Consider the following 12,220-nt stretch of genomic DNA (forward strand, 5'->3'; position numbering starts at 1 on the left):
GTAAGATATGTGAATTATAGGAGACAGTAAGATATGTGAAGTATAGGAGACAGTAAGATATGTGAAGTATAGGAGACAGTAAGAGATGTGAATTATAGGAGACAGTAAGAGATGTGAATTATAGGAGACAGTAAGAGATGTGAAGTATAGGAGACAGTAAGAGATGTGAAGTATAGGAGACAGTCAGAGATGTGAAATGTAGGAGACAGTAAGAGATGTGATTTATAGGAGACAGTAAGAGATGTGAAGTATAGGAGACAGTCAGAGATGTGAATTATATGAGACAGTAAGAGATGTGAATTATAGGAGACAGTAGGAGATGTGAAGTATAGGAGACAGTAAGAGATGTGAAGTATAGGAGACAGTAAGAGATGTGAAGTATAGGAGACAGTCAGAGATGTGAATTATAGGAGACAGTAAGAGATGTGAAGTATAGGAGACAGTAAGAGATGTGAAGTATAGGAGACAGTAAGAGATGTGAAGTATAGGAGACAGTCAGAGATGTGAATTATAGGAGACAGTAAGAGATGTGAAGTATAGGAGACAGTAAGAGATGTGAAGTATAGGAGACAGTCAGAGATGTGAATTATAGGAGACAGTAAGAGATGTGAAGTTTTGGAGACAGTAAGAGATGTGAAGTATAGGAGACAGTCAGAGATGTGAATTATAGGAGACTGTCAGAGATGTGAATTATAGGAGACAGTAAGAGATGTGAATTATAGGAGACAGTAAGAGATGTGTATTATAGGAGACAGTAAGAGATGTGAAGTATAGGAGACAGTAAGAGATGTGAAGTATAGGAGACAGTCAGAGATGTGAATTATAGGAGACAGTAAGAGATGTGAAGTATAGGAGACAGTAAGAGATGTGAAGTATAGGAGACAGTCAGAGATGTGATGTATAGGAGACAGTAAGAGATGTGAAGTATAGGAGACAGTAAAAGATGTGAATTATAGGAGACAGTAAGAGATGTGAAGTATAGGAGACAGTAAGAGATGTGAAGTATAGGAGACAGTAAGAGATGTGAAGTATAGGAGACAGTAAGAGATGTGAAGTATAGGAGACAGTCAGAGATGTGAAGTATAGGAGACAGTACGAGATGTGAAGTATAGGAGACAGTCAGAGATGTGAAGTATAGGAGACAGTACGAGATGTGAAGTATAGGAGACAGTCAGAGATGTGAAATGTAGGAGACAGTAAGAGATGTGAATGATAGGAGACAGTAAGAGATGTGAAGTATAGGAGACAGTAAATGATGTGAATTATAGGAGACAGTCAGAGATGTGAAATGTAGGAGACAGTAAGATATGTGAATTATAGGAGACAGTAAGAGATGTGAAGTATAGGAGACAGTCAGAGATGTGAAATGTAGGAGACAGTAAGAGATGTGAAGTATAGGAGATAGTAAGAGATGTGAAATGTAGGAGACAGTAAGAGATGTGAATTATAGGAGACAGTAAGAGATGTGAAGTATAGGAGACAGTAAGAGATGTGAATTATAGGAGACAGTAAGAGATGTGGATTATAGGAGACAGTAAGAGATGTGAAATGTAGGAGACAGTAAGAGATGTGAAGTATAGGAGACAGTAAGAGATGTGAAGTATAGGAGACAGTAAGAGATGTGAATTATAGGAGACAGTAAGAGATGTGAATTATAGGAGACAGTAAGAGATGTGAAGTATAGGAGACAGTAAGAGATGTGAAGTATAGGAGATAGTCAGAGATGTGAAATGTAGGAGACAGTAAGAGATGTGAATTATAGGAGACAGTAAGAGATGTGAAGTATAGGAGACAGTAAGAGATGTGAATTATAGGAGACAGTAAGAGATGTGGATTATAGGAGACAGTAAGAGATGTGAAATGTAGGAGACAGTAAGAGATGTGAAGTATAGGAGACAGTAAGAGATGTGAAGTATAGGAGACAGTAAGAGATGTGAATTATAGGAGACAGTAAGAGATGTGAATTATAGGAGACAGTAAGAGATGTGAAGTATAGGAGACAGTAAGAGATGTGAAGTATAGGAGACAGACAGAGATGTGAAATGTAGGAGACAGTAAGAGATGTGAATTATAGGAGACAGTAAGAGATGTGAAGTATAGGAGACAGTAAGATATGTGAAGTAAAGGAGCCAGTAAGATATGTGAAATGTAGGAGACAGTAAGAGATGTGAAGTATAGGAGACAGTCAGAGATGTGAAATGTAGGAGACAGTAAGAGATGTGAATGATAGGAGACAGTAAGAGATGTGAAGTATAGGAGACAGTAAGAGATGTGAAGTATAGGAGACAGTAAGAGATGTGAATTATAGGAGACAGTCAGAGATGTGAATTATAGGAGACAGTAAGAGATGTGAAGTATAGGAGACAGTCAGAGATGTGAAATGTAGGAGACAGTAAGAGATGTGAATTATAGGAGACAGTAAGATATGTGAAGTATAGGAGACCGTAAGAGATGTGAATTATAGGAGACAGTAAGAGATGTGAATTATAGGAGACAGTAAGAGATGTGAAGTATAGGAGACAGTAAGATATGTGAAATGTAGGAGACAGTAAGAGATGTGAATTATAGGAGACAGTAAAAGATGTGAAGTATAGGAGACAGTAAGATATGTGAAATGTAGGAGACAGTAAGAGATGTGAAGTATAGGAGACAGTAAAAGATGTGAATTATAGGAGACAGTCAGAGATGTGAAATGTAGGAGACAGTAAGATATGTGAATTATAGGAGACAGTAAGAGATGTGAATTATAGGAGACAGTAAGAGATGTGAAGTATAGGAGACAGTAAGAGATGTGAAGTATAGGAGACAGTAAGAGATGTGAAGTATAGGAGACAGTCAGAGATGTGAATTATAGGAGACCGTAAGATATGTGAATTATAGGAGACAGTAAGAGATGTGAAGTATAGGAAACAGTAAGAGATGTGAAGTATAGGAGACAGTCAGAGATGTGAATTATAGGAGACTGTAAGAGATGTGAAGTATAGGAGACAGTAAGAGATGTGAAGTATAGGAGACAGTCAGAGATGTGAATTATAGGAGACAGTAAGAGATGTGAAGTATAGGAGACAGTAAGAGATGTGAAGTATAGGAGACAGTCAGAGATGTGAATTATAGGAGACAGTCAGAGATGTCAATTATAGGAGACAGTAAGAGATATGAATTATAGGAGACAGTAAGAGATGTGAATTATAGGAGACAGTAAGAGATGTGAAGTATAGGAGACAGTAAGAGATGTGAAGTATAGGAGACAGTCAGAGATGTGAATTATAGGAGACAGTAAGAGATGTGAAGTATAGGAGACAGTAAGAGATGTGATGTATAGGAGACAGTAAGATATGTGAAGTATAGGAGACAGTCAGAGATGTGAAGTATAGGAGACAGTAAGAGATGTGAAGTATAGGAGACAGTCAGAGATGTGAAGTATAGGAGACAGTAAGAGATGTGAAGTATAGGAGACAGTCAGAGATGTGAAATGTAGGAGACAGTAAGAGATGTGAAGTATAGGAGACAGTAAGAGATGTGAAGTATAGGAGACAGTCAGAGATGTGAAGTATAGGAGACAGTAAGAGATGTAAAGTATAGGAGACAGTCAGAGATGTGAAGTATAGGAGACAGTAAGAGATGTGAAGTATAGGAGACAGACAGAGATGTGAAATGTAGGAGACAGTAAGAGATGTGAATTATAGGAGACAATAAGAGATGTGAAGTATAGGAGACAGTAAGAGATGTGAATTATAGGAGACAGTAAGAGATGTGAATTATAGGAGACAGTAAGAGATGTGAAGTATAGGAGACAGTAAGATATGTGAAATGTAGGAGACAGTAAGAGATGTGAAGTATAGGAGACAGTCAGAGATGTGAAATGTAGGAGACAGTAAGATATGTGAATTATAGGAGACAGTAAGATATGTGAAGTATAGGAGACAGTAAGATATGTGAAGTATAGGAGACAGTAAGAGATGTGAATTATAGGAGACAGTAAGAGATGTGAATTATAGGAGACAGTAAGAGATGTGAAGTATAGGAGACCGTAAGAGATGTGAATTATAGGAGACAGTAAGAGATGTGAAGTATAGGAGACAGTAAGAGATGTGAAGTATAGGAGACAGTAAGAGATGTGAATTATAGGAGACAGTAAGAGATGTGAAGTATAGGAGACAGTAAGATATGTGAAATGTAGGAGACAGTAAGAGATGTGAAGTATAGGAGACAGTCAGAGATGTGAATTATAGGAGACAGTCAGAGATGTGAATTATAGGAGACATTAAGAGATGTGAAGTATAGGAGACAGTCAGAGATGTGAAATGTAGGAGACAGTAAGAGATGTGAAGTATAGGAGACAGTAAGAGATGTGAAGTATAGGAGACAGTCAGAGATGTGAAGTATAGGAGACAGTACGAGATGTGAAGTATAGGAGACAGTCAGAGATGTGAAGTATAGGAGACAGTACGAGATGTGAAGTATAGGAGACAGTCAGAGATGTGAAATGTAGGAGACAGTAAGAGATGTGAATGATAGGAGACAGTAAGAGATGTGAAGTATAGGAGACAGTAAAAGATGTGAATTATAGGAGACAGTCAGAGATGTGAAATGTAGGAGACAGTAAGATATGTGAATTATGGGAGACAGTAAGAGATGTGAAGTATAGGAGACAGTCAGAGATGTGAAATGTAGGAGACAGTAAGAGATGTGAAGTATAGGAGATAGTCAGAGATGTGAAATGTAGGAGACAGTAAGAGATGTGAATTATAGGAGACAGTAAGAGATGTGAAGTATAGGAGACAGTAAGAGATGTGAATTATAGGAGACAGTAAGAGATGTGGATTATAGGAGATAGTAAGAGATGTGAAATGTAGGAGACAGTAAGAGATGTGAAGTATAGGAGACAGTAAGAGATGTGAAGTATAGGAGACAGTAAGAGATGTGAATTATAGGAGACAGTAAGAGATGTGAATTATAGGAGACAGTAAGAGATGTGAAGTATAGGAGACAGTAAGAGATGTGAAGTATAGGAGACAGACAGAGATGTGAAATGTAGGAGACAGTAAGAGATGTGAATTATAGGAGACAGTAAGAGATGTGAAGTATAGGAGACAGTAAGAGATGTGAAGTATAGGAGACAGTAAGAGATGTGAATTATAGGAGACAGTAAGAGATGTGAAGTATAGGAGACAGAAAGATATGTGAAATGTAGGAGACAGTAAGAGATGTGAAGTATAGGAGACAGTAAGAGATGTGAATTATAGGAGACAGTCAGAGATGTGAATTATAGGAGACAGTAAGAGATGTGAAGTATAGGAGACAGTCAGAGATGTGAAATGTAGGAGACAGTAAGAGATGTGAATTATAGGAGACAGTAAGAGATGTGAAGTATAGGAGACAGTAAGAGATGTGAATTATAGGAGACAGTAAGAGATGTGAATTATAGGAGACAGTAAGAGATGTGAAGTATAGGAGACAGTAAGATATGTGAAATGTAGGAGACAGTAAGAGATGTGAAGTATAGGAGACAGTAGGAGATGTGAATTATAGGAGACAGTCAGAGATGTGAAATGTAGGAGACAGTAAGATATGTGAATTATAAGAGACAGTAAGAGATGTGAAGTATAGGAGACAGTAAGAGATGTGAAGTATAGGAGACAGTCAGAGATGTGAATTATAGGAGACAGTCAGAGATGTGAAATATAGGAGACTGTAAGATATGTGAATTATAGGAGACAGTAAGAGATGTGAAGTATAGGAGACAGTAAGAGATGTGAAGTATAGGAGACAGTAAGAGATGTAAAGTATAGGAGACAGTCAGAGATGTGAAGTATAGGAGACAGTAAGAGATGTGAAGTATAGGAGACAGACAGAGATGTGAAATGTAGGAGACAGTCAGAGATGTGAATTATAGGAGACAATAACAGATGTGAAGTATAGGAGACAGTAAGAGATGTGAATTATAGGAGACAGTAAGAGATGTGAATTATAGGAGACAGTAAGAGATGTGAAGTATAGGAGACAGTAAGATATGTGAAATGTAGGAGACAGTAAGAGATGTGAAGTATAGGAGACAGTCAGAGATGTGAAATGTAGGAGACAGTAAGATATGTGAATTATAGGAGACAGTAAGATATGTGAAGTATAGGAGACAGTAAGATATGTGAAGTATAGGAGACAGTAAGAGATGTGAATTATAGGAGACAGTAAGAGATGTGAATTATAGGAGACAGTAAGAGATGTGAAGTATAGGAGACAGTAAGAGATGTGAAGTATAGGAGACAGTCAGAGATGTGAAATGTAGGAGACAGTAAGAGATGTGATTTATAGGAGACAGTAAGAGATGTGAAGTATAGGAGACAGTCAGAGATGTGAATTATATGAGACAGTAAGAGATGTGAATTATAGGAGACAGTAAGAGATGTGAAGTATAGGAGACAGTAAGAGATGTGAAGTATAGGAGACAGTAAGAGATGTAAAGTATAGGAGACAGTCAGAGATGTGAATTATAGGAGACAGTAAGAGATGTGAAGTATAGGAGACAGTAAGAGATGTGAAGTATAGGAGACAGTAAGAGATGTGAAGTATAGGAGACAGTCAGAGATGTGAATTATAGGAGACAGTAAGAGATGTGAAGTATAGGAGACAGTAAGAGATGTGAAGTATAGGAGACAGTCAGAGATGTGAATTATAGGAGACAGTAAGAGATGTGAAGTTTTGGAGACAGTAAGAGATGTGAAGTATAGGAGACAGTCAGAGATGTGAATTATAGGAGACTGTCAGAGATGTGAATTATAGGAGACAGTAAGAGATGTGAATTATAGGAGACAGTAAGAGATGTGTATTATAGGAGACAGTAAGAGATGTGAAGTATAGGAGACAGTAAGAGATGTGAAGTATAGGAGACAGTCAGAGATGTGAATTATAGGAGACAGTAAGAGATGTGAAGTATAGGAGACAGTAAGAGATGTGAAGTATAGGAGACAGTCAGAGATGTGATGTATAGGAGACAGTAAGAGATGTGAAGTATAGGAGACAGTAAAAGATGTGAATTATAGGAGACAGTAAGAGATGTGAAGTATAGGAGACAGTAAGAGATGTGAAGTATAGGAGACAGTAAGAGATGTGAAGTATAGGAGACAGTAAGAGATGTGAAGTATAGGAGACAGTCAGAGATGTGAATTATAGGAGACAGTCAGAGATGTGAATTATAGGAGACAGTAAGAGACACTTATGTGCAGTTTGTAGGGGGCAGCACTGTTCTCTACTGTACCTGTTAGTGGGAGGGCTCTTTGGCTTCTTCTGTACTTTCCTGGCTTGTCCTGGAGACTCACCCACCCTGAGAGAACAGAACGATACACATCAGAATCATTTTTATTTTATCTCCGTAAACATTCCTATAATCCAAGACTCCCATCTCTCTATCCCCTCTGGTTAGGAATTAAAAATATTGTGATTTTACAATACATTCAATTTCAGTTTTTGACAGAAAGACAGACATACAGAGAATGACATATAGTGACAGTGACAGAGAGTAAGAAGGAAAGCGAGAGAGAGAGAGAGACAGACACACACACACACATAAACCAACAGACACACTTTCATTAATGGACAGAGAGAGAGTCAGACACAGGCAGAGACAGAGACAGAGGATTTGTGTAACCAAGGTCGTGTATCTCTGCATCCCCCGTGGCAACAGCCTATCAGGCATCTCTGCCTGGCGCTGAGCACTATTGACTGGCCAGTCCACTAACACCACTGTTAACGCCACCTGAACACTGAACACTGATTGGTCTGCAGCCTGTCGATTCCCTCCCATCACTAAACACAGAGTCTAATAGAGCGTTCAGCACCAAGCTAAAAGGGAAGCAGACATGGGACAGGAATCCAGCTCCAACTGGGATGACAGAGTTCAGCTGACTATCATCCATGTCGGCACCCAATGTTCTAATCTATGACAAACACATTCTATGCATAGGAACAAGAATGTTACTGTTGTGGAATGTATGTTGCCCATGAACATCCATATAGGGCCCTGGTCAAAAGAAGTGCTCTACATAGTTAATAGTGTGCCATTTGGGATGAAGCCCTATGCACATTACGATGTCATCCGCTACATTTGTTCATTTTAAATGACTGCACAGGGAGTCCTACGAATGACCTTGACAAAATGGCAAATCATCCTACACTTTATCCCACTAGCTACCTCTCACACTGCACCTCTCTGAAAACATTAGTCAGCCACGCTGTGCATTGTTATGACTGAAAGTGGGAGTGTGATTACATTAGCAGCCCACTCTTCCTGTTTTGTTTGGATTTCCCAGGTTGCAGTTTTCTTTATGGGAGGCGCCATCTGGCGGCGGTAACGCCACACTGCACTCTGGAGGAAGGTCAATGATGGAGGGGAGGGGGAGGGGAGAGAGAGGGGTACTGACATTCAGCAGGGAGCAGCTGTGCATTGAAGCAGCAGCGTCTCTCTCATCTCCTCTCTCCTCACCCCTCTCCCCTCTCCCTCCTCTATTCTCCCCCTCCCACCCTCCTCTATTCTCCCCATCCTCTCTCCTCTCCTCTGTGTAGACTGACAGACAAGGGTGAAAATCTGGCTGCTGATCAAAAAGCATCACGCTCACCCCCTTCCTTCCCCTCGCTCCCTCCATCTCTCTCCTCTCCTCTCTTCACCCCCTTCCTTCCCCTCGCTCCCTCCATCTCTCTCCTCTCCTCTCTTCTCCCCCTGCCTTCCCCCCTCCATCTCTCTCCTCTCCTCTCTTCACCCCCTGCCTTCCCCTCGCTCCCTCCATCTCTCTCCTCTCCTCTCTTCACCCCCTGTCTTCCCCTCGCTCCCTCCATCTCTCTCCTCTCCTCTCTTCTCCCCCTGCCTTCCCCTCGCTCCCTCCATCTCTCTCCTCTCCTCTCTTCACCCCCTGCCTTCCCCTCGCTCCCTCCATCTCTCTTCTCTCCTCTCTTCACCCCCTGTCTTCCCCTCGCTCCCTCCATCTCTCTCCTCTCCTCTCTTCACCCCCTGCCTTCCCCTCGCTCCCTCCATCTCTCTCCTCTCCTCTCTTCACCCCCTGCCTTCCCCTCGCTCCCTCATCTCTCTCCTCTCCTCTCCTCTCTTCACCCCCTGCCTTCCCCTCGCTCCCCCCCTCCATCTCTCTCCTCTCCTCTCTTCACCCCTGCCTTCCCCTCGCTCCCCCCCTCCATCTCTCTCCTCTCCTCTCTTCACCCCTGCCTTCCCCTCGCTCCCCCCCTCCATCTCTCTCCTCTCCTCTCTTCACCCCTGCCTTCCCCTCGCTCCCTCCATCTCTCTCCTCTCCTCTCTTCACCCCTGCCTTCCCCTCGCTCCCTCCATCTCTCTCCTCTCCTCTCCTCTCTTCACCCCCAGTCTTCCCCTCGCTCCCTCCATCTCTCTCCTCTCCTCTCTTCACCCCCTGCCTTCCCCTCGCTCCCCCCCTCCATCTCTCTCCTCTCCTCTCTTCACCCCCTGCCTTCCCCTCGCTCCCTCCCTCCATCTCTCTCCTCTCCTCTCTTCACCCCTGCCTTCCCCTCGCTCCCTCCATCTCTCTCCTCTCCTCTCTTCACCCCCTGCCTTCCCCTCGCTCCCTCCATCTCTCTCTTCTCCTCTCTTCACCCCCTGCCTTTCCCCTCGCTACCTCCATATCTCTCCTCTCCTCTCTTCACCCCGTCTTCCCCTCGCTCTCTCCATCTCTCTCTTCTCCTCTCCTCTCTTCACCGCCTGCCTTCCCCTCGCTCCCTCCATCTCTCTCTTCTCCTCTCCTCTCTTCACCCCCTGTCTTCCCCTCGCTCCCTCCATCTCTCTCTTCTCCTCTCCTCTCTTCACCCCCTGCCTTCCCCTCGCTCCCTCCATCTCTCTCTTCTCCTCTCCTCTCTTCACCGCCTGCCTTCCCCTCGCTCCCTCCATCTCTCTCTTCTCCTCTCCTCTCTTCACCCCCTGCCTTCCCCTCGCTCCCTCCATCTCTCTCTTCTCCTCTCCTCTTTTCACCCCCTGCCTTCCCCTTGCTCTCTCCATCTCTCCTCCCCTCTCCCTCCATCTCTCCTCCTCTCTCCCTCCCTCTCTCTCTTCTCTCCTTTCCTGTCCCTGTATCCTATCCCCCTCCCTCCTCTATTCCCCTCCCACGTATAGAAGCACAGAGACAGAGAGAGAGAGAGGGAGAGAGAGATTCAGATAGAGATAGAGAGAGGGAGAGAGAGATTCAGATAGAGATAGAGAGAGCGAGAGCGAGAGATGGAGGCTGGTGGGTCTGTGCAATGCTAATTTAGTAGACTGAGCAGCCTCGTCAGAGAGCAGTAGAGATACACAGACACAGTCCCAGGCACCCCCCCACCCAGGTCTCCATGGAACTCTGCCTCTGTTCTCTGTTCCTCTGCTCTCCTCCTCTCACTGTTCTACAACACAGACACAGACACCAGCAGGAGGGATGGAGGAAGGAAAGGAGGGAGGAAGGAAAGGAGCAATCTCACATGGGCAGGGAACCGCTGCACACACAGGCACACACACACACACACACACACACACACACACACACACACACACACACACACACACACACACACACACACACACACATACACGCATGCACGCACACACTCACGCATGCACACACACACACACAGGCACACACACACAGGCACACACACAGGCAAGCACACACATGCACACACACACAGGCACACACAGGCACACACAGACACACACACACACACACACACACACACACACACACACACACACACACACACACACACACACACACACACACACACACACACACACACACACACACACACACACACACACCACACACACACACACACACACAACAGGCAGACATATACACAGGCACACACAAACAGCAGGCACATATTGTGCAAACTCACACAAAAACATATGAACATTGTGAATGTTCACAAACACACACACACACTCACAACACATATTACACACACAGTAGGAGACAAACAGAGGCTGTTTTTGTGTTCTCTGCGGATGTGTAGAAACAAAAGGAGAGCAGCGGGCCGTTACATCACAGAGAGACTCAGAGATACAAAGAGAATGAGAAAGGGAGACAGAGACTACATATAGAGAGAGAGAAAGAGAGAGAATATAGAGAGCGACTGAAGAGAAAGAGAATACTGAAAGACAGGGAGAGAGATTCAGATAGGGAGAGAGATTCAGAAAGAGCAAGAGAGGGAGAGAGAGAGAGATTCAGAAAGAGAAAGAGAGGGAGGGAGAGAGAGAGATTCAGAAAGAGAAAGAGAGGGAGAGAGAGAGATTCAGAAAGAGAGAGGGAGAGAGAGATTCAGAAAGAGAAAGAGAGGGAGAGAGAGAGAGATTCAGAAAGAGAAAGAGAGGGAGGGAGAGAGAGATTCAGAAAGAGAAAGAGAGGGAGGGGGAGAGAGAGATTCAGCAAGAGAAAGAGAGGGAGGGAGAGAGAGATTCAGCAAGAGAAAGAGAGGGAGGGAGAGAGATTCAGCAAGAGAAAGAGAGGGAGGGAGAGAGAGATTCAGCAAGAGAAAGAGAGGGAGGGAGGGAGGGGGAGAGAGATTCAGCAAGAGAAAGAGGGAGCAGCGGTGCATTGAAGCAGCAGCCTCTCTCTCATCTCTCTCCTCACCCCTCAGAAAAAGAAAGAGAGAAGGAGGGAAAGAGAGATTGAGAAAGAGAGAGGGAGGGAGAGAGAGATTCAGAAAGAGAAAGAGAGAGGGAGAGAGAGAGATTCAGAAAGAGAGAGGGAGGGAGAGAGAGATTCAGAAAGAGAAAGAGAGAGGGAGAGAGATTCAGAAAGAGAAAGAGAGAGAGATTCAGAAAGAAAAAGAGAGAGAGGGAGGGAGAGAAATGAGAGAGAGAGAGAGAGAGAGAGAGAGAGAGAGAGAGAGAGAGAGAGAGAGAGGGGAGGGAGAGAAATACAAAGAGCGAGAGCGAGAGAGAGAGAGAGAGAGAGAGAGAGAGAGAGGAGAGAGAGAAATAGAAAGAGAGAAATAGAAAGAGAGAAATTGAAAGAGAGAAATAGAAAGAGAGAGAGAGAGAAATAGAAAGAGAGAAATAGAAAGAGAGAGAGAAATAGAAAGAGAGAGAGAGAGGGGGAGACTGCTGAGGATAAGGGGGGAAGCTCCACACCAGTGCAGTTAGTAGGCGTGCCCACCTTGTCTTTCACAGGAGCTGGTTCACTGGCCAGCTGCATCCTCCATCCTCCACTACTGCACACTGCAGCTAGCTTTCATG

At 43.5% G+C, this 12,220-nt stretch overlaps 1 protein-coding gene across 1 annotated transcript in view; it reads left to right on the forward strand.

Moving 5' to 3' along the window:
- Nucleotides 1-12,220, forward strand: part of rai1 (retinoic acid induced 1) — a 467,666-nt gene that overhangs the window by 452,961 nt on the left and 2,485 nt on the right. The window lies entirely within an intron of this gene.

Source organism: Salmo salar, chromosome 03 (assembly GCF_965601325.2).
Source record: "Salmo salar chromosome 03, fSalSal1, whole genome shotgun sequence".
Lineage (NCBI taxonomy): Eukaryota > Metazoa > Chordata > Actinopteri > Salmoniformes > Salmonidae > Salmo > Salmo salar.